The sequence below is a fragment of the Phoxinus phoxinus genome, assembly GCF_949152265.1.
Source record: "Phoxinus phoxinus genome assembly, chromosome: 4".
Classification (NCBI taxonomy): domain Eukaryota; kingdom Metazoa; phylum Chordata; class Actinopteri; order Cypriniformes; family Leuciscidae; genus Phoxinus; species Phoxinus phoxinus.
The window spans coordinates 34,348,184-34,370,659 of record NC_136879.1 but is presented as its reverse complement, the minus strand read 5'-3'; the positions used below and the strand labels follow the sequence as shown (position 1 = coordinate 34,370,659).

General features: G+C 38.8%; 1 protein-coding gene and 1 long non-coding RNA gene across 3 annotated transcripts in view; one reads left to right on the top strand and one right to left on the bottom strand.

Moving 5' to 3' along the window:
- The window catches only part of LOC306997766 (leucine-rich repeat and fibronectin type III domain-containing protein 1-like protein), a 57,108-nt gene that overhangs the window by 29,990 nt on the left and 4,642 nt on the right, over positions 1 to 22,476 (bottom strand). The gene's annotated exons all lie outside the window — the stretch shown is intronic.
- LOC306997767 lies at positions 18,163 to 21,910 on the top strand. Of its 2 annotated transcripts, none has more exons than XR_013797445.1 (6): positions 18,163 to 18,570; positions 19,377 to 19,447; positions 19,570 to 19,800; positions 19,949 to 20,044; positions 20,205 to 20,296; positions 20,910 to 21,910. It is a non-coding gene; the product is annotated as an uncharacterized lncRNA (long non-coding RNA). The 2 variants fall into 2 exon arrangements; XR_013797446.1 differs by having other exon boundaries at positions 19,607 to 19,800; positions 20,910 to 21,907.

The window sequence follows — 22,476 nt, the reverse complement described above, 5'->3', positions numbered from 1 at the left end:
CAGCGCTGCCAGTTCGGTTGTTTCCTGCTGGTGGCCACGGAGTGATATATATTAAGTTTTCTGATGTAAAGAAAAATAATATAAAACATGTCTGTTCTTCTGAACTCTGCGCTTTCAAATAAACAAAGGAATAAACTATTCAGCGGCGTTCCAGAGGATTCTTCCTCACCGATCTAATGTTCCTGAGACTGCTGGGAAGCAGTCTCAACCTACTAAAGCTCCTCGCAGCATAAAGTGCTGCAAAAAGAAAGAAAATAAGCCTGACGCCGAGGCTGCAGGCTTCTGAGGATGGTCCCCTCCGGGGTAGGACGGTTTTGAGAAATCGTTTCTCCTCGGCGCCCTCTGGGGTGCAACTCTCTGAGGAGGGTCGCAGCGCTGCCAGTTCGGTTGTTCCCTGCCGGTCCTCCGTTCAGGGCACCGAGGTGTCAGCGTCCCCAAACGATCCTCCGAGGAGGGTCGTAGAGCGGTCAGTTCGGTTTCCCTGCCGGTTCGCCGTTTCAGGGTACCGAGGTGCCTGCTTTTTCCAACGATCCTCCGAGGAGGGTCGTTGGAACTAGGAGTTAGAGGTAGGCAAGATCTGAGGACTGTCGTTATCTCTAATAAAACTTGGACAAGAAGTCCTGACGCTGAGGCTATCAGGCTTCTTAAGGTTCCTCCGGGGCAGGGACGGTTTTGAGAAATCGTTTCTCCTCGGCGACCTCTGGGGTGCGACTCTTTGAGGAGGGTCGCAGCGCTGCCAGTTCGGTTGTTCCCTGCCGGTTCGCCGTTCAGGGCACCGAGGTGTCAGCGTCCCCATACGATCCTCCGAGGAGGGTCGTAGAACGGTCAGTTTGGTTGTTTCCTGCCGGTTCGCCGCTTCAGGGCACCGAAGTGACTGTTCAACCAAATCCAGAGGCCAGACTCCAGAGACTGGTGCCCTTAGCAGAATTTCTGGCAGCGTGGTTACTACTGCCACATATTTCTCAGTGGGTCCTGCTCACTATAGAAGGGTTTCAGAATTCAGTTCGGTTCTCGTCCGCCCAGATTTCTAGGGGTCCTCCCCACAGTGGTGGACCTCGAGCAGGCTCTGGTTATGGAGCAGGAAGTGCTGACACTTCTGCAAAAGGAGCTATAGAAGGGGTTCCTCCTCCCAGCAGACAGTCAGGGTTTTTCAGCCGTTACTTCATTGTTCTGAAAGAGGATGAAGGGTTGCGTCCTATTCTAGATCTGCGTCAATTAAACGGCAGTTTTCAGAATCTCAAGTTCACAGTATGCTTACGCTAATATGATGGTGCACAGATTCAGTCCGAGGACCGGTTTGTCACAATAGACTTGAAGGACGCTTACTTATCTATCCATCCTCATCACAGGAGGTTCCTGAGGTTTGCTTTCAGGGGCGAAGCATACCAGTATCGGGTTATTCCATTCGGCCTATGTTTATCACCCCGCATCTTTACAATATGCGTGGATGCAGCTCTGGCTCCTCTGAGACCCCAGGGCATTCACGTATTATATTATTTAGACGGTTGGTTGATCCTAGCTCAATCTGAGCATATGGCAGTTCGGTATCGAGATGTCGTCCTGTTTTATTTAAGATGTTGGGGTTGCGACACAACACCAAGAAGAGTGTGCTCCTCCCAGCTCAGAGGACCACTTTTCTAGGTGTGCTATAACGATTCGCCGTAAATGGGGTAAAACTAGGCCAGTCACTCACTGTGAAGCAGTTTCAGACTGTTGGGTCTCATGGCAGCTGCGTCCAACGTAATTACTTTTGGCCTTCTGTACATGAGACCCCTGCAGTGGTGGCTCAGGACCAAGGGGTTTTCTCCGAGGGGAAATCCGTTTTCACATGATCAAGGTCACACGGCTATGCCTACGTGCCTCGGTCATGTGGAAGAACCTTGGTTCCTCGCCCAGGCCCAGTGTTGGGGGCTTCTTGTCGACGCATAATGCTATCGACAGATGTTTCCCTCACAAGTGGGGGGTGATCATGAGTGGTCACTCGGCGAAGGGTCTTTGGCAGGACCATCTTCCTTTTTGCACATAAATGGCTAGAAGTGATGGCGGTATTCCGATTATCTCAATACTTCCTGTCAGACCCGAGAGGTCACCATGTGCCTGTCCTTTCGGACAACACACTGATGGTCTCGTATATCAGAGCAGATATCCTGTTGAGGCAGGGGCTGAGGCCCGGGGAATGGACACTTCACCCTGAGGTGGTGGAGCTCCTTTGGGAGAACTTCGGTAAACTCAGTCTACCTTTTTGCATCGTTTATACTACGCATTGCCCTTTGTGGTTCTCCCTGATGCATCCAGCTCCGCTTGGACTGGATACGATGTACTAGGTGTGGTTGAGGCTACACCTGTACGCATTTCCCGATATCTTTGCTCCCGGGAGTTCTGGAGAGGGTTTGCCTGGTAGGGGCTCATCTATTATTAGTAGCCCAATTCCGGCCGGCCCGAGAGTGTTTCTCAGACCTACTGTCCCTTCTAGATGGCTCTCCCATGGAGATTCCGTTCAGGAGGGACTTGGCGTCCCAATCAGGGACACAATATTTCACCCTCTTCCGGAGTTATGGATACTGTGGGCTCGGCCTCTGAGGGGGCCCAGCTCATAGATTCAGGTCTCTCGACCGAGGTCGTGGAGACCATACTCCAGTCTAGAGCTCCCTCCACGAGAATACTGAATATGCATTGAAATAGAAACTGTTCTCTGCCTGGTGCGGAGAACACCTTCTGAATCTTGTTATCTGCCCTGATGGTACAATACTTGATTTCTGCAATTAATGTTTCTTTGCTGGGTTATCTCTGAGGAGAGATCCTTAATTTCGATTTCTCCGTGGTACATGAGGCTGAGGCCTGCACATACTTGGATTTGCACCTGGTAGGGTGATAGTCTTTCTTCACCCCAGGCCGGGTTGTATTCCTAGGTCCCTTCTAAAATTGCGGGTCATTTGTGCTGCAGGCCTTCTGTCCTCCACCTAATACCCCAGATCAGGAAAAACTTAATCTGTTATGCCCTTTCCGGGCTTTGGATGCTTATGTCCACAGAGCTGCCCTGTGGCGTATATAAGAGCAATTATTTGTTTGCTTTGGGTTAACTAGTTAGGTTGCCCTGCATCTAAACAGATAATGAGCAAGCAAGTAGTTGAGGCTATCTCACTTGCTTATGAAGCGGCCGGACAGCCTTCCACTCCTGGGGCGAGGTTGCTTGCTTCTAGTGTGCGCAAGGTCTTCACACAGAACGGGCACTTGTCATTATGGCGTAGTGGGTATTGGGGTTCCCACAGCGTAAACGCAGCGGGAGTTCCCTTGATAGGGAACGTCTCTGGTTACGTATGTAACCTTAGTTCCCTGAGAGGGAACGAAACGCTGCGTTCGCCTGCCATACTTCCTGCATGCCCTGATCGACTTGCTTCAGGCTTTTCAGAAGCTGTCACGCTCTGCGTTCAGGGGTGATTTATAGTTTCCTGGTCTATGACGTCACCTGACGTCCCGCTCATTTATTGGACTGATTATACATTTGCTTCATGACGAGACACTTGGAAGTGTTCCCACAGCGTAAACGCAGCGTTTCGTTCCCTCTCAGGGAACTAAGGTTACATACGTAACCAGAGACGTTTTACCTTGATATCATTTTTTTTATTTTTTATATAATCTTTTGTTGTGTTAAAGTTTGTTTTACTAAATTGCAAATGCAATATTGCAACACGTAATTACTGATATTTAAATATATGGCATACAAGTTTTAATAGAAATGACATTAAAGTGTATTTTAGTTTACTATAAATTATTGTCAGTGCATTCAGCAGTACACTTTAACCATATTTCAAAGACAACAGAAATAAATGAATTTACAAATATATGTACTTATGTCCTACTTAAGTGGTTTGGCATGGTAATGTATATGTAAATGTTGATATATTTGGTTTTGGAGGAATAGATCTTCCACGCTGTTGGTTATTGCTTCTGCAGAGCAAGTACAGATTCACTACTGCCAATAAATACACAACACGCTGCTGTGAGCAAGACATGCTGCTGCTGTACAATAGCATTCATGAATTATACCCGTGGCAGATCTACTGTATACAGGTGGAGCTGGGGAAGGTGGAGGGGTTTCTGAAAGCACGCTGAAAACAGCTACAGCAAATGCTATCATTTGAAAGTTGAGCAGCAAGTTCATTGGCTACTGATACAGCAGGGACCAATCAGCGGTGCCCTATAGAGAATGATGTGATTGCAAGTAGATTGAGTTAAGGACCTATTAGCCTGCGCTATCTAAAGTTTCATGACAGAACATTGTATTTAATTGTATTTAATAAAACATTTTTAAACTATACTATATTTTCATTTAATTTCAAACAATTGTCAGTAAATTGTCAAAAACTGTCCATTTTGATTTCATGGTGACTTTAAGTATATATTTGTTTAAAGTATATTATTTCTGTAAAAGTGTAATAAAAGTATGCTAAAATGTACTTCTTTTCCATAAGGGTGCATCCAAAAGCCTGCAAACATTTACTCTGAGAAAAAGTGATTGTTGGTGGAAATATAAAGCCTTGTTAATAATTAATGCAATACATTTCCACTTTGCTCGGACACAACTTTGCTTGTAAAAGGACACCGCTACTTCACTCTCCCATTACTGAGTATAAATGAATGGCTTGTGTTGGTTTTATCAGAAAGCTGAATGACCGTACAGTGAACTGTGAAATGTCTGGAGCATGTGTGTGCTGCAGATCCATGCATAAATACCAGCCAACACACGAATGTCCTTGAGACTGCAAGTTGTTATTGAGATTCTGTAATGTCTGAAATCTACCTTCCAATTAAATATGGATAATTGGACGTTCTTGAATTAGAGGTTTTATAGGTTGCATGTATTGTAGATAACATGCATTTATACATGGATTTCATCCCACACAATTTTTTTTCCCACGCTTAGTCTACATCATTTTCAAACTGAGATCTGAGGATATTAAAATATGTTACAAAATGTATTTTTAGAGCTGTCACATGTGCACTTAAAGGTACACAGTAGTTCATGTTTGATAATACATTATCATTTATAATGATAATTTCATTCTGGTCTCTATAGACGGGTTAGAAACCATGCATTGTATTCTATATTTAAATGTTAATCTGTTTGAGACTGCTTTTTCCAATATACAATACACACTATTCATTTTCGACAGCCATAGATTTATCAGTAAGAATTTTTATGAAGAAATTAATGCCCTAGACAATGTTAATATCAGATGTCAACATAATAAAAAAGTCAATATTTTCTAGATGATACTTTATTGCAAATTTACAATATGGTTTAAGTACTATAACAAATAAATAAACAAATGGCAATAAAAAAAGAGTTAATTAATTGTTGTCTTTCACACTTAATATTTGCCCCACACAATATAATATAGTATTTCATGTAGTGTATGAAAACATAAAGCTACAGGAACACTTGAAGGTTATGCATGCCACAACTAAGCATTAAAAATATAAATTAAATATACTATAAAATACAGTCAATCTGCTTCATGGCCAACTTTTAAATGTTTCCATCAGAGCATCATAATTATGAAGAATTGTAGGGTGCCAACATTTAGGAGCTTAGACTTAAATTAAAGGACATGTTATGTCATAGCCAATTATAAGTGGTGCTACCAAAGATTAACTCAGTACAGTAACTTACTGAAGATTTTAAAACACGAATAAGTGCACTTTCTTTCCCTAAATGCTTATTTGCCAGTAGGCCTACCATTTAAACATAAAAACTCAACGACAGCTTTATTTGCATTTAATGCAACACACGGTTCTATTTTCGGCAAACCATCGCACTTGCTCATCACAGACCACAGTGAATAGAAGTGTTCAAATCGTTCTTCCTTTTCAGTCATCTGAATAACATCAACTAATTAGGAAAGACGGAGACTGCTTGTTTCCTGCAGGTAAACAGTGGCTTGTGTGACATCAGTCTGACAGTCGCCCTGGAGTCGAATAATCACCGCAAATGAAGGTATAACGGTAACTCGTGCTCAAGGAGATGTCTGATTGGAGTATGATTACATCCAGTCAGAGAGAATATCTCTATATTGACACGAGAATGCGGTTGAAATTGCATTTAGGCGTGCCTGCCAGGAAAGAGGCGGTGACATGCCAGTGCTTTCCTCTGAGAAATGCCAATTCTATCCTCACATGGCCCACGGTCTTCTGGTCGGCCCGCGCTAGTCTGAGTTAGAGCTGTCTCTGAGCTAATGTGGTGTAAAGTGAGCTGGGCCTAATAAAGCATGGCGAAATGGGAGTCGACAGACCCAAGATGTCATCAAAGAGTGGGTCAAGAAAATGAGAGATTCTGCTATATTAGTCTGGCGGATTTTGAAACTAAGCTGCCACATTTGTGTTTGAGTCTGTTTAATTGTCTGTTTAATTTTCTATCTGCTTATGCAAGTGATCAGATAAAGTGTGAGATGCATCCTGGCACAGGCATTTACACATTTTTGTTCCGTAAAATACTCTGAGAATGAGAACCTCTCTAATACCATCTGTCTACAATCAGTAAGCAGCAAATCATTCTGGTGTTGTGCAAGTGCGGCGTCAAGCCTCGGAGAGGAGTTTATTAACATAAAAATAAACATAAAATGTCCAAAAAGGGGAATAAAGTGTTTATGGGAGTAAAAGTGTCCAAAATAAATAGGGGATCTGGTGTTCTCGTTAAAGGACAAGTTCGGCATTTTACACTTAAAGCCCTGTTTTAAGATTGTTTCTGATGAAATAGAACGGTTACGATTGAAATTTGGACACATGCTGCTGGCCCAAGAACTTTCGGTTTCTGTGGTAGTACCCCTATCGTAAAAACTACGATAAAACCAGTTGGAAAGCATCTTTTGCAGCGATTTTTGTGTGAGCATATCAGTGAACACCCCTGACCACTCGGTGAGTTTCACGTCTTTGTAAACGAAAGTTTAGGAAGGATTGTTCCAGTGCACCTATGCCACTGTGGAGACCGAAACCGAAAATTCTCCAGCCAGCAGTATGTGTCCAAATTTCAATCTTAACCGTTCTATTTAATCAGAAACGATCTGAAAACAGGACTTTAAGTGTAAAATACCGAACTTGTCCTTTAAGCTGGGGCACGTGCAGGGAAGGTAGTGCTCAGATGGGTAGGTCCAGGTAAACATATTATATAAAATTATTATATATTCATTAAATAATATATGAAATGTATAAAGGTTAAAAAAATGTATAAAGTTTGAATAGATGTATAAAGATCAACACGTAAAAATACAATGTTAATAAATATATTTACTGCTATACACTACTTACAGCAGTATGGTGGGAAAAAATAGATGGTTTTGTGTTCTCTCGCAAATGTTTTGCGTTCCCTCGCAAAACCGCTTGCGTTCCGCCAAGAAACTCGATCACAAAGAGCTCAAAAGGTTTTGCGAGTGAACGCAAAGATATTTGGGGGGGAACACAAAAGCAATAGGAGCTTTCGCACTGGGTAGTTCTAGGAACTAGCCACCAGGGTGGTTCCCCGAGAACAAATAGTTCCGTTAAGATAATTTTCCTGGTTGCATTCACACCGCCAGTAGGAACTCTAAAGTTACGTAAGCCGCGCATGTTGTTGTGACTTTTATTTTTTAAGGTGTGACTGACCTTTATTTTGAGTTTACAGTGATCGCATTTTCAGTGTTCATTAGTTTACGATCTGTCTAACAGTCCTAATACGTTATTAGATAGAACTGATGTACATAGAAAGTAGACAGTATATGAAAAGGTATTAGCGTATGCAGTGTGGTTGATGTCCAGTGTCGCCAGCTGAGCAGAAATACATAATCATGTTTGGATTGGTCCCCTCAAAGTTGCGTTGTATTTTCTCTTTAGCGTAAAGGTTGAGAGGCCCATCTATCATTGTTTTACATGTTCGTATAGTTTCTGGAGTAAATATACAGGCTATAATCTGTATGTTTACACTGCTTTTTCTTTTTTTTTAATGGCGGGTGCTGGTGTTACCCGTGCGTTCAGCCAATCAGCGTACACTAAAGTCACTGGTAGTTCCTATAGTGCTGGTTTAGACCCTACTCTGAACTAGGAGCTAAATTAGTTCCTCCAAAAGGAGTTCCTAGAACTAAAATCGTTCCTAGTTCCTGCGGTGCGAACACGTTAAACACATGAACGCATTCTAGGAACTATGAAAAGCCCCTGTTGACTTATTATTTTTCCACCATCACATTTTTTTTCCCACCACCGTGTCCCTTTGGGCCGGGCTCCGAACATATATATATCCTGTTATTGATGTAAATGTTATAAATCTAATATCCTCAAATGTAACTTCATTCGGACATTATCCCAACACAATGCAAACTAAACCTCGCCAGAGGGCTAGGCTTCCAACTGAGGTTTCTTCTTATTTCCCAAAACATATTTAAATCCCACATAACCGTCTTAATTAAATATTAGGAGTTCATATTTACTTCATATTCACATCTCAGTACTGGATTCTAATGAGTCTCCATTTTTTTTTCTATCAGCCATGGACATTTGAGCCGGCCAAAATTGGAAAATATACCAGAGGCAAAGAAGCAGAAAGCTACGAGAACATAGGGAGTCAAACCGCAGTCTCATCTTTCCGTGTAAATGCCGTGGGCGATCTGGCCACGCTGGGAAAGATGCATTCCCGCAATTAAATCGGTACATGCTTAAACAGTCCTGCTGACTCCTCGCTGTACTTCTGAATGCTATCTCGCGCTCAGCCAGGGGAGGAAACTGTTTGCGGTAACTGCCTGACAGGCTGGAGGAGAAGAGGATTGGATTGTGTTTCACAATAACCGGGCCGGCTAAACAGCTTTCAATGCCAGTGGTATGGATAGATAGGGCTTTTGTAGCAAAGCTGCTGTCCAACAATCAACTCGTTAAGTCTCACAATATGGCTTTTCAACTCGCAGACCTTGCGTAGGCCTCAGGTGGGCAGTGCAGGATGCTTCATCGTTTTATAGTCACATCTGCCAAAGCAATAGCTATAATTTTACACAGCATAGTGAAAATAAATGGCCTACTGGATCCAGGTCAAGATCAAACACTCAACAAACTAGGCTCATTCGCAAACTGCCCGGATAATCCATCAGTTCCAGTCCGAAAGAAGATTCCCAGGCACCTTGAACATTTTTATATGAATGTCCTCAAAGGAAACCTCTCTCTCTCTCTTTTTTTTCTTCAGAACGTTGACTGGCTTTTCTTCTGCCACAACCAAAAAAAAAAGATTTGCTGGCCAAAGTTGCACAATAAACAAAATGCTGAGAAAAAAAAGAAAAGAAAAATGGTCCGAGAGAGAGAAAGAGAGAGAGAGCAAAGAGGAAAAAGCTGGTTCAACAGAAGAGCGTGGCCTCATAAATCTCTCCTCTTTCCTTCTGAGGATCGATTGATTTGATAAACGGGGAAAAATATGGTGGTGCTAGTCACTTCTTCAAATCTGCCTGGTTTCACTGTAAGCACAGGGACTTTAAGTAGCTCTAGGAGGAGATGGTCTGGCTCAGAAATTCCTTTATTGCATTAAAGTGAAACCTCAGTCACACATGCTAGCTAAAGGGCTTTGCTGTCTTGCTTAAGGGAGGGGGTGTACTTTCATTACAACGGATGCATTTCGTCCCACATAGCGTTCTTTTGATCGCTGAACTGCACTATGATTTTGAAAGATTTGGTATTGAGACCCTTGAAACGCAACCTTGTTTATTCATGGCAAATTCTGAAACGGACCGCTCAATCAAATTTGTTTCACCCTAAAATTCACTTTACGGTTTTTGTTTGAGGTCACAGACCCCATGGTTGTTTTGAAACTAAACTGTTATTTTCCCTTCAGAATCTTTTAAGATGTTCCTCTGGGTCAAAGCCCAGACAGATATTACTGAAGCTGTATCCCTCAATTTTAGACAAGCTCTTTGAGAAAGGTATTTGCTAGGGCCACAAGGGCCACACTATTTGGGGGAAAAATCAAATTGCTTTTTTTTCTGTGAATAGGATTTAAACTTAAAAAAAAAAAAGCTGTAGGTTTGTTAGTAGGGCTGCATAATTTGACTAAATAGTTTATGATTGTATCTCAATTAGTGTTTTCAAAAGTACAGACTTCGTCTAAATGTACTAAAAGTACTAAATTTCCCTCTAGCATTTTGAGCGCTGTTGAACGGATTCTTAAACACCTCTGATTGGCCAATGTGTTGACGAGCTCAACATACATGTCTGTGATTGGCTACAATGATCAACGTTTCAAAAACATGTTGTCTTCACCGAACGCTTACACAGATACACACAGGAGCGTTTGAAAGCAAGCGTAAATCAGCGGATTACTAATATATCCAATAATAGACACATCCACTGATAGATGCCTGCTTTCAAACGCTCCTGTGTATGTCTGTGTAAGCGATTGGTTAAGAATAATCCGTTCAACAGCGCTCAAAAAGCTATAGGGAAATGCTGGTATCATCACATTTTTTAAATTCCAGTACCGAAATGGTACAGAAATCGGTACTTTTTGACAACACTAATCAAAACTAAATCAATATGACTAATATACATTATAACTGTATTGTTTCAAATAATTAAACACCACGTTGTCAATGATATTGTGGATTTATATATGGCCAGAGACTTTCATGTGTCATTATAAACATTTGACCAAAATCAATATCATATTGAGTTATGAGGTTTTTGACCAGCGAATTCCTGACGTTTTCAGACATATGTGTTTTGTCTGTCATTAGAATGCATCACATTACATTTTCATCAACTTACAGGTTATAAAGTTTTCTGTAGCGCTCAAATGTTTCTGCCATGGCCAAAATATCATGCTATTGAAAACTATTTAAGACAGAATGCATTGACAAATGCTAGACTAAGAGTAGACACTCTTCTCCACTCCTCAAATGCATAAAACATTAGCCTTTATTTACATAATGTTTCTTGGGTAAAGAAAATGCTGTACTTATTCAAAGAACCAGTTCTTTATTTACCCTCCCACGGCAAACAAGATGGTCCAAACTGTGTGCGGCACTTTAAGCTTCTGTTTTGTTGACAACAGCTGGTTTATAAGCAATTAGTACGGTGGCCGAGAGAGCTCAATGCACTGCAACTGAAGAAAACACATGCAAATAGAAAAACACCTGCAAATTAAGAAAACATCTTCATCAGTTTCACAACACATGTGTGCTCCAAATACTCTCAACACAACCAAATACAGAAACACGCTGCAAAAGTTCACAACACAACCAAATACAGAAACGCGCAGCAAAAGTTCACAATACAGACAAATACAGAAAAGCGCTGCAAATAGAACAGAACACAATGGAAATGTTTCCGGGGAACTCAATAAGTGACGGACCCGGCTGGGACGTGCTTGGCATAGACATGTATAGAAAGGCTAGATGGCTTACCGGCGCTGAGAGCCAATGGGACCCGACGACATCACACGGCGGCCATCTTAGGACAGGACCGCTCGTCCAGTTATAACATTAAAGTCTATTGTGCATGTAGTGCTGAAATAACTATATTTTGCTCAATTTTCAACCGATTTTCAAACGGCTTGGTGTGTCATAAACGTCAGGGATGCCATGAAACACACAGCTACGCTGCAATGTTAAGCGTTTCTCAAAACGTGAAGCTACAATTTAAACATCGGCATCAGCACAAATCATAGCCACGTTAATAAGATTTGTAATAAACCAAACCGTTTGTAAATCCGTCAAGAATTCAGCAAGTTACGAGCATTTTAGTTGGCGTATGTCACTCACCTTCCGTCCACAGCAGCAGGGAGCAGCAGCGCAGTCTCCTGACCTAAGATGGCCGCCAAGTGACGACACAGCTGACTCCGCCTTGAGCCATCTAGCCTTTCTATACATGTCTATGGTGCTTGGTGCTTACTGCTTATAGCTGTCATCCACTTTCATTTTATTAATTATTATTAATTTTTTTTGCAAAACATACAGAGATGACACATTTATGACATACAACTTTGTATACAATATACAAAATGTATTTACAATATGTTCAATGTTATAAGAATACTAATCAGATAAGAACAATGAGCTGAAGACTAAAATAAATAAATAAAATAATTTAGTCTCATTTCAAGTTTGGGGAAAATGTTGTGCTCCCAAAAAGCATGTTATAAGCAACTCAAACTCAGAGCAGTTGCAGAGATGAGAAGATGTGGAGCATTTCATGCGAACAGAGCCGCTCTGAGACACTGAGAACAGCAGATCATGAGTTGCTGACGTGTAAATAAACACAGTGCTGCGGTTCACACTGAAACACGCAGCGCATACATTTATTTAATTAATCACAGCCCTTAAAATATAATAATCGCACTATGCCGTCACGATTTTTATTTTATTTTGATGAATCAAGCAGCTCTAGAGACTGCTATCCAATCCAGCAACATGGTTTGTGGGGTGAGAGTGACCCCTGCAAGAACCCATATTAGAAAAATGCAATGAAGCAAATAGAAGTCAATACCAAATGGAAAATTATATCCTGAGACCATGAACCCAAGTAATGTATAATGTTTCAGGAAAATTTAATTGAAATTTACTTTATGATTAGATTAGGAAAAGGCAAAAAAGGCAAACAGAACATTAGAGTTAAAATACATTCTTCTATAACACAGAACACCCAATATCTACAGTAGATAAAAAAAATCCCCAGTGTCGCAGCTTACTAATGCATGCTAATTACACCCCCACAAGGAAAATTAATTTTATGCTTCGTTTAGAACGACGGCGGGATCCGGGATGGAAAAGACATGAAAAATGAAGCAAAAGATTTTTCAAAATCAATCTTTAATAGGTGGCTGATTCTCCAGAAATGGTAAATAAATGCGATCCATGAAGACGAGGTGCAGAAATGTTTAACTGTACAACTGAAAGGTAAAGCGTTTCAATGTTAAAATACCTTCTTCTACTTAGTATGTGTAATTCTCTCTAAAACACTTTCAAAAACACAAAGAAAGGGGAATGTTTTAGTAGTACTAATTAAATGTGCTTTGTGATGTAATTTTGAAGACATTAACATATTTTCATGATTAAGAAATTGAATAATAACAGCCAAGTGCTTTAGTATTGTAATCAGGCACCAAATATTAAAACTAACAGTTAGTTTTAAATAATTGTTAGCATTCTGCAGATATAATTGAACGTTATGCTTTGAAAACAGTCATTATTATTATTATTCCTTTTGCCATTATGTTAGGTTAGAATGTGTTCTGTTCTACAATTTCATTTTTAAATTATTAAACCACTTTGTATTCAAGAAGAAAACATGGTCTGAGGCAGAAAGAATCCTTCTCTTTCATAACAATGATTCCGAGTTATTTTGTTTCGCTAGATTAGCATCTTTTTTTTTAAGGCTACCTGTTGTCGGCTGTCATTAAAATCACTATCTAGGGCAGGGAGAGTCGGAGAGATGTTTTATCTGCAGGGCTATGGCACCTCATTTTAATTAAAGCGTGTCGTCTTGCTCCGGTATAGAGGGAGGGGAGTCGTAGTGACGTCCATAATTAAAAATTGATCTGGGACACTGCAGGAATGATGGAATTCCTGGGAGGGAGGAAGAAAAGAGGAGGATTGGTTGATCGAAATGCAAACTCAACATTTTGACAGTCTGCACCTTTAGGTGGTATATAAGGTATGCACTGCACTAGGGCTGGGTGGAAAATAAACTGTACAAATCTTGTTTTATAAATAGAAAAAAAAAGTAATAGAAAAAAATAATTGTATGTGTTCTGCACTGTTTTTCACAAACGCACAATACTGCTCAAAAATATTGGTCGAAAATATGTTTTTGAAACCAGTCTCTTATGCTCACCAAGGCTGCATTTATTTTATCAACAAAAAAAATTGCAGTAATATTCTGAAATATTATTCCAATTTATAATAATTTCATATATTATAAATTGAAATGTATTCCTGTGATTCAAAGCTGAATTATTTGCATTATTACTCATACATAAGTCTTCAGTGTCACATGATCCTTCAGAAATAATTCTAATATTCTGATTTGCTGCTCAGGACACATTTCTGAATATTATCAATGTGCTAATGGGCTAATTAATATCTTTATGGAAAACATGATACTATTTTTCAGGATTCTTCGATGAATGGAAAGTTCAAATGAACAACATTTTATTGTCTTTTGACCAATTACATGCATCCTTGCTGAATAAAAGTTTTAATTGTTCAACTACAACAACAACAACAAAATCAAAAGACACAATTTGAACTGAAATGATTCACAGAAATGAATCGAACTTACCAACTAACTTTGATTTTCTGAAAAAAGTTCAGAAATGATCTTATACACTCGAGAACCGAAATGTAACGATAGATGTCCAATGACATGATCTTTATGAAAATTTACATGCATTTATTGTAAGAATTTTACTAACAAATGATTGTGAAAATATCACATTCTACTTGGTTGATGAGCTTTAATATATTTAGCGACAATAGGCCTTTCATGAAACTTTCACAAAATGTATAAGTGAATGTTAAATAAACCTTCCAGAAATCTCTCTCTCCAGATCTGCAAACACTTCATAAACATCAGATTTAATAGTTAAACATGTGACTACTGTCCAATGAATAAAGGCAAGAACATGTTAATGCACACTTTGAATTTGTATAGTGAGCAACACTCTATCAGCAAGATTGACAATAGCAAAATTGCATTAATAGATCACTGACAAGTTGCTAATATTGTATGCACAAATATAGTATTTGGATGGGGATTTGTACACCACCAGTAATCTAGATTACGGCCTTTAATCTACCCAGATAATGGCCTTTCATCACGATGAGGCAGTGGTATCACACTTGCAGAGTTTGGCATCAGCAATGGAAGGAATGGTGCAGATAACACAGACTTCACGCTCTCTCCTGCAGTCCAGTGATGCCCTTGCTGGGAGTCTTTTTAATCAGCTCATCAGTCATTCCTGATGAATGAAACATTAGCCCTTCTGCCTCCCAGTTCACACATTAACCATCTGCTAATCAGGACTAATTGGGCACGGCTACTCTTAAGTTCACCCAGGGAAACATGACCACGACATATACTTTCCTTCTCCGTATACTCTTTCCATCACAGCCGGCATCCCGTCATTACCGGTATGTGGGCTTTGTTTGTTTGCGTTTGGTTGCAAAGAATCCTATGGCTGGTTAGAAGCCTGGTAGGAAGACCCCATGCTAAAGACCAGCACTCAAAACAACATATAGCTGTAGTCTGCTCGATATAATATTGCTATATCATGGCACTATATTTAAACATTCATATACCAGGTGCATGTTTTTTACAGGTGCATCACTATTTATGTAATCATGGCAGGTGGTGCAGTTATGCCTTATTATTTCTAACAAACAGGACATCTGGGTCCAGTCAAATATCTGCATAGGCTACTTTTAGATGGCACATTTTCATTTGAATTATTAATCTTTTGAAATACTCTCTAGAGTAAGTACTTAGGAAAGTAATTACTTTGTAATCGCTAAAAAAAGTGTTTTATAAAGTATGAATGTGCGTAGTGTGAATGTAATCTGGATGTTCTTCATTCTCCATGTCATTATCATGTGATCCTCTCCCGTGGCCTCATGGGATAGTAAAGTGTCCATCGTATGCACACTTCAGAATCTCATCGCAGGTAGTAGGTCGTCTGGGTACTGTATGAGTACTGTGAATTTGGACATACTTCTTTAGTTACATTTTCGCCTACTATAGTAGGGAAGTATCCAGTTAAGGATTTAGGTTGGTTTTCACTGTTTACTGGTTGCCTGAGTTTGTGTGCCTTGCTTGTTACCATGGTTTCTATTGACTTGCGCACCTGTTACTTGTTCCGATCACTCCTGTGTATTTAAACCCTCTGTTCAGGTCAGTTTGGTGTCTGGTGTCTTCAATGTTAGATTTGCTCCTGTGTACTTCTCATGTGCTTTCCTATGACAGTGTGTTTTGTTCTGTTTATTCAGTTTAATAAAGTTAGATTGTTGCAAACGGATCCTACTTGCTCCATCGGTTCCAAAAGTTCCATAAATGGTGAGCTATATAACACGTAATGATGGGTTCATGAAAATTATAGACCAAAATACATATAACCATGAGTAAAAATAGTCCAAACAGATGTGTCCTTTTCACCACTAAAAAGAGCTTTTCGCTGGTTACAATCACATAGCTATTGAACACAAGTGGGTGCCAGACAGGCAGGTTGCACCAACCATCTGTCCCGGTGTTTCAATAACAAGCATATCCACCTTTTCATCCAAAGGCACAATTTACATTGCCTGATTTTAAAGCACACATGATCTGATCTAATTAAGATTTCTGGACTTTGCTTTTGTCTGTCTGTGAAGTGGATAATTGCTGTGTTTCTTTAAAAGCAGCTGCTGGGGGCCCAATGAAAATAAAACCCTGAATTTTTCGGTGCTGGTTTAATATCCATTAAGAAAGCAATTAGCAGATTGCTAAGAGTAAAACCTTTCTGCCATTTGTATTAGCAGAACACCCATCTACCCAATTAAAAGTAGCAACACTACTTACTTAGATTCATTTTTCAGTCACATGAAAGTACTGTAGCTCGGCTGTTTTTAAAATAGTAGCTATACGGTCTTGTCAGTAACAAAATCTATTATTTATATATTTCCCTCATTATTTTAGCTTTATATGTATCATTAAACAATTTTAATAGTTTAAGCTTTAGTTAAAGGGATAGGTCACTTTAAAATGAAAATTCTACTCACCCTCAAGTTGTTTCAAACCTGTATGATTTTCTTTCTTCTGCTGAACACAAATGAAGATATTTTGAAGAATGTCGGTAACCAAACAGTTAACTGATCCCTTTGACTTCCATAGTAGGAAAAAAAAAATACTATGGAAGTCAATGGGACCAGTTAACTGTTTGGTTACTGACATTCTTCAAAATATCTTCCTTTGTGTTCAGCAGAAGAAATAAGTTCATACAGGTTTGAAGCAACTTGAGGGTGAGTATATGATGACAGAATTTCAATTTTAAAGTGAGCTATCCCTTTAAGAATTACAGCACAGCACTGCTTCCATTCAAGTGCAACTTTAAATGATTTTTTTGTTTTGTTTGTTTTTTTGCCACAGTTTTGATAATGGTAATTCAAAATGGCAATTCACCACTAGTGAAAGTGCTGCTTTATCTAATTTAATAGATTTTTTTTTCTTCTTCAAATCCATTATCCATCCATGCATCTCATGTTCAGTGACATTACCACTGTGTGATTCACAGTTAAACAGTGCAGAAATAACCAATAATGCACATGAACATACCCACAATACTCATACTGTCACTCGGCAACAACTGTGAATTGCAGCACGTCATTCACTCTATTTGCTTGTCACACTGTATTTATTATCCCCTATTCAGACAGGTTTTCCCTGAGTAGTTTGTGTTTTTTAGAAAATCCTCTTTAATCCCATCCGAATTGAACATGTCCGGCTAACTCTTTACTCCTTCACTTTTAATATATGTTGACCTTGTCAAGTTCACTACCTGGTGCACCTTAATTATATATTTCAACCTTTTTGACAGGGTAAAATAACAGTTGGTGGTTATTTTTGTATCCAATGTACAAAAATGTAATTAATAAGGAAATAAGGAAAGTCTGATCACAAACTCTTCTGAACAACTTTAAAAGTCAAGTATGGTGCTCATTTGATTCAATTCCTCCCTTAATTATACACATAATGCTGTAATTACATCACATATGTAAGTATTGCACATTTCAATGGGTTTCGATCCTGTCCGAATCAAATCACATAATAATTGTAAATTAAACATTGTTTGGAAAATTAATCCTATCCGAAGAGTGCTTATCGGATTTCAGAATTACAAGATGGAATGGAAACAGAACAAAAACCAGCGTCGTGGCTGTTAAATAACAAAGTGCTCAGTCTCTGATTTATGAGGAGCTGCTTTTAACCACTTTTACCGTGCGCTACATGGATAAGCTTATTTTCTGCAGTCTTACACAAGGCTTTCTTAAGGATCGTTATTTAGGGAACACAGCTGTGCTCTTTTCTTCCTCAAAATAAAACACTCATTCTCAGAGAATGAAAGTATTACCCTCACAAGATGTGCTTTAAAGACAAAGACAAGCATATGCACTGTAAAATCCAATAGCTTTCCTGACTCACTTATACTTAGTAAACTTTACTCAGTAATATAAAATACATACTTCTTACTAGGTTTTGTTGAGTTAAAGGCAATTGCAGCGTGAAAATAACAAGTTACTCAATCATTTGAGTGACGCTTACTTGAAATAAGCAAGTAGCAACAAAGAATGCAATGACGTTACTAAACCATTGAGAGGCAGCAGTGAAATAAAGAATGCCTAATGTGCAGAAAAAACAAAGAAGAAGAAGCGGCACTTGTGAGAGCATGCGTAATAGATTCTGTGCGCATTTTCGGGTGTGAGCATGTGCTCAGTAGAAGCCACCAACGTTCAATTTCCTCGCGACAACAGTGGTGCCTGTCGGACTGTGCTGACGCATTTGCTGGAAATGTACCGATTTCATTGCTTGTGGAATATTAAGGTAAGTTTTCAATCAAGTTATGTTTTATTTGTGTGTGAATTTGTGTTTCTGTCTGCTGCCTCAACATTAGCTAACATTTGTTAAACATTAGCAAAATAACAGCCAGAGCACATGTTTGGTGCAATCTTGGTTTCACCTAAAAAATCTTATTTTAACTGAAAGTGACAATTTAAATGTAGCTACAGCGAATTTTGTGTTTTCCCCGAGTTGACACAGTGGATGTTGGTCATTGGTCAAATGTTGGGTATTAACAATACAGAAATTTGAGCAGCAGTGCATTTCTAGATTGATACAATGCCAACTTACATTTTTATTTTCATGAAGATATTTAATAAAAAAATACATTTCTAATAACTTTACAAAACTTTCAAGCAATTATTTTTCATTATGACAATAATTAATTCTACATTTACAATCAACTGCCAGGTGTTAGCTTTCAAATGAGATCATACTTGTGCTTTTAGTACAAAGGGTTAATGAACTATAATAAAGTTAGTAAAAAAACAACACTTTCTTTCAAATAAGTACTATTATTTTTTTAAGTAAATGTGGTTGCTGTTCTGTAATTATACTTAAGTGAGGATTGTTTATACTCTTCATTTTTTTAAATTATTTAAACTCAATCTGAATCTTTAAATATTAATATAAGAGGATATATATATATATATATATATACTTATATTTATATTGGAAAACAAGCATTATTCTGTAATGCTTGTAAATTATTCACATGTGTCTATGATCTACAAATCTCATCACTGTAAGTGGAGCTTTGTTTTAACTAAGACATTCTTTGTCCTTTACAGAAGTGCTTGTGGCGACTGGCTTGAGGACTCTTCACAGCTGCTTTGTCAGTGTTGGTCTCAATACACTGGAGGTAGGATAACAGTAGACAACATTTTGGAGGATATATATATATATATATAACACATGCACATTAGATGACCGAAGACTTACAGCTTGCACCTAAAATTTCCACTTAAAATAATTTTTTTGCAGGTGCAGTGGAGCTGTAAGCAGTGTATTTTTTCTACAGACAAAAGAGGAATGAAGATAGACTAGAGGCTGAAAGAAAGCTCCTGGTTGAAGAAATGAAAAAACGGAACCTCAGTGAAACTGTCATTGGATCTAAGATGGACCAGACCTTCCCACTGCGGAGACAGGAGATTGTGGAGGCTGAACTTCCAGTGAAAACCCTGGAGCGCTGGCCAGCCCTATTTACAGAGACAAGTACGTATTGATATTGCTATGCTTTTTTGTTTGTTTTCTCCTATGACAAAGTGTGTATTTAGGTTTTAGGACTGGTAACCAAAGGTTTTCCAAAATTTCCACTCTGGCTCAAGCCAGTCTACTCACTTAAATTTTTTTTGTCTTGTAGGTGTTTGCTGAGTTCAACCGGATAGCTACGACAAACTTGGAGAATGACTTTGTTGGAGAGAAACTGGCTGAAATTGTGCAGCAAATTAATTCAAGGGTCAGTAAACTACAGACGTGTTAGTCTGTGCTGTTCTCTGCACTGTTAAGCATACATGGTTTCACCTTTTTCATATACACTTTTAAAAATGGGTTTGTATTGTAACTTTTGAATGTTTGTATTGTAACTTTTGAACTTTATTTGTTCTATCCACTTGTAGAAAGCAGATGTGACAGCAGTGCGTACCCTTGTTCTCCAAGCATCTCTGTTCTTCTTGGTGATGACCCCTGTAACTTCTACAACACCTCCTTTGTAAGTTCTCACATCTTAAAGGAGCACATACTGTATGTCACTGTGTGTTCAGAACAGAGATGGGCTGCATGCTGTGACCGTTCAAGGGATACTCCACTTTAAAATGAAAATTCTGTCATCATATACTCACCCTCATGTTGTTTCAAACCTGTATGAATTTCTTTCTTCTGCTGAACAGACAGTTTCTGGTCTCATTGACTTCCATAGTATATATTTTTCCTACTATGGAAGTCAATGAGACCAGAAACTGTCTGGTTAGCTGATATTCTTCTAAATATCGTCCTTTCTGTTCAGCAGAAGAAATAAATTCATACAGGTTTGAAACAACATGAGGGTGAGTATATGATGACAGAATTTTCATTTTAAAGGGGAGTATCCCTTGAACGGTCACAGCATGCAGCACACAGAGTGATATACAGTATCTGAATAAATTGTATATTAGGACAGACATCAGAGCTTAATTTCCTTCATGTTCTTAAGATGGGTGTAAAGTGAAAACTAAAATAAAAATAGGCTGGAGGGAAGTGTTGGCAGGACAGATGACTTGATGACAATTGATAATGCCTATCAACATTTACTTGTTGTAATGTTGTTTTTCGTTGGTTGTATACAGGATTCTGACAGTAATGAGGCCTGGGCCCAGGTATCTGTTGGGTTGCTGACTGTCATCAGTGAAGATGCGCCTCTCTCTCCAAATCATCTCCATCTCGACCCAGTGTCTACTGCCATCATTCTTGAAGGAGGTATTGTAATGGACATTCTCCAGAACCTACCTCAAGCACTTTGCCTCTTGTTTGGGCTATGCGCTACACTTGGACTACCCTAAAGCTATGAAAAACACATTCAACGAGTGATGCTTGGCCTGGGACAGAACAAACTTGACACAGTGGATGTTTTTCCACAAATGACAATGTTGTGTACTGTATATTACTGGGAGATTATTGAAAAACAATTTTGGTACCGTTGTATATGTGCAGATAGGCAAACATTCCGCTGTCCGTTCCGTTGTTCACACCCCTGGGTGTTGCTTTCACTCTGTACTTTGAAGAATGTTTTTATTTTTATATTTTATGGCAGTGTAATAAGCGTGTGTGCGCATTCTAGTTCTGTAAGAAGACATATTCTGGGGTTGGCGCTAATACCTTGACATTGATGATTTTAGTCTGAATTTTGTCTTCAAGTGGTACTGATCACTTATAGTAATGACTAACATTTTAATCTCTTCGAAACCAATTAGTATCTCTATCAGCTGTCTAAAGTACAGATTTGACTGTTTTCCCAGTACACATCTCTGTACTGGATACACTCATAAAAACAAGTATATTTCTCAAAAATTCATATTAATACATATAATCCGGTTAAAAAAAGTTAACTTATCAGCCAAGTCAAGAACTCAAAATTGTGAAATCCTGTGCCAAAATTTGATTGATTGAAATAACAAGGTTTATCTGGACAAATATGATAAAATACAATCAGAATAAAATTAAAAATGTCAAGGTAATGTATACTTTATCAGATTCAAAAGGTTTTAAGACTTTGATTTTAACATTGGAAATTAAATACCAATGGTTAATGTTCAAAGAATAAACCTGTTTTTCAACTATAATGTGGTTGTGTGTTAAATATTTCTATTTTATGATACTTTATACTTATTCTCTGGTACATTTGTGACAAGTGTATAGTGAGTTCGCAGAACAGAGTTAACATATAGGTGAGCATTTGGTGATTGAGAATATCTTCAGAATAACAATGTCAATTGATTACTGTAAAATTAATGTTTGAAGTACTTCATTTACAGAAGTAACAGTTACTTCGGTTTGCATGGTTTTAACAAGTAAATCAGAATCGCTTTAAGTAAAGTTCACATGGCATTACTTAGTTGTTTGAAATAGTAATTCTGAGTAGACTATACTAAGTCAGGAGTACATCGCACACATTTATTTTAGTAACTTAAACTCAAGCGTAAGTTTACCATACTAAACAAGGATTTGTTAATACAACACGCAATACCGATTCCACTGTACTTAGTTTTTTAAGTGCAATCGGTTTGCATGCTTTTTTTGAGTAAGCGGAACTAATCGGATTTTACAGTGTGCTGCTGCTCAGAGCATTCTTTTGAAACAATGACAAATTGCAACTGAACTTAATTTGTGATCGCTGATAGATGTGTGCTTTCTTCC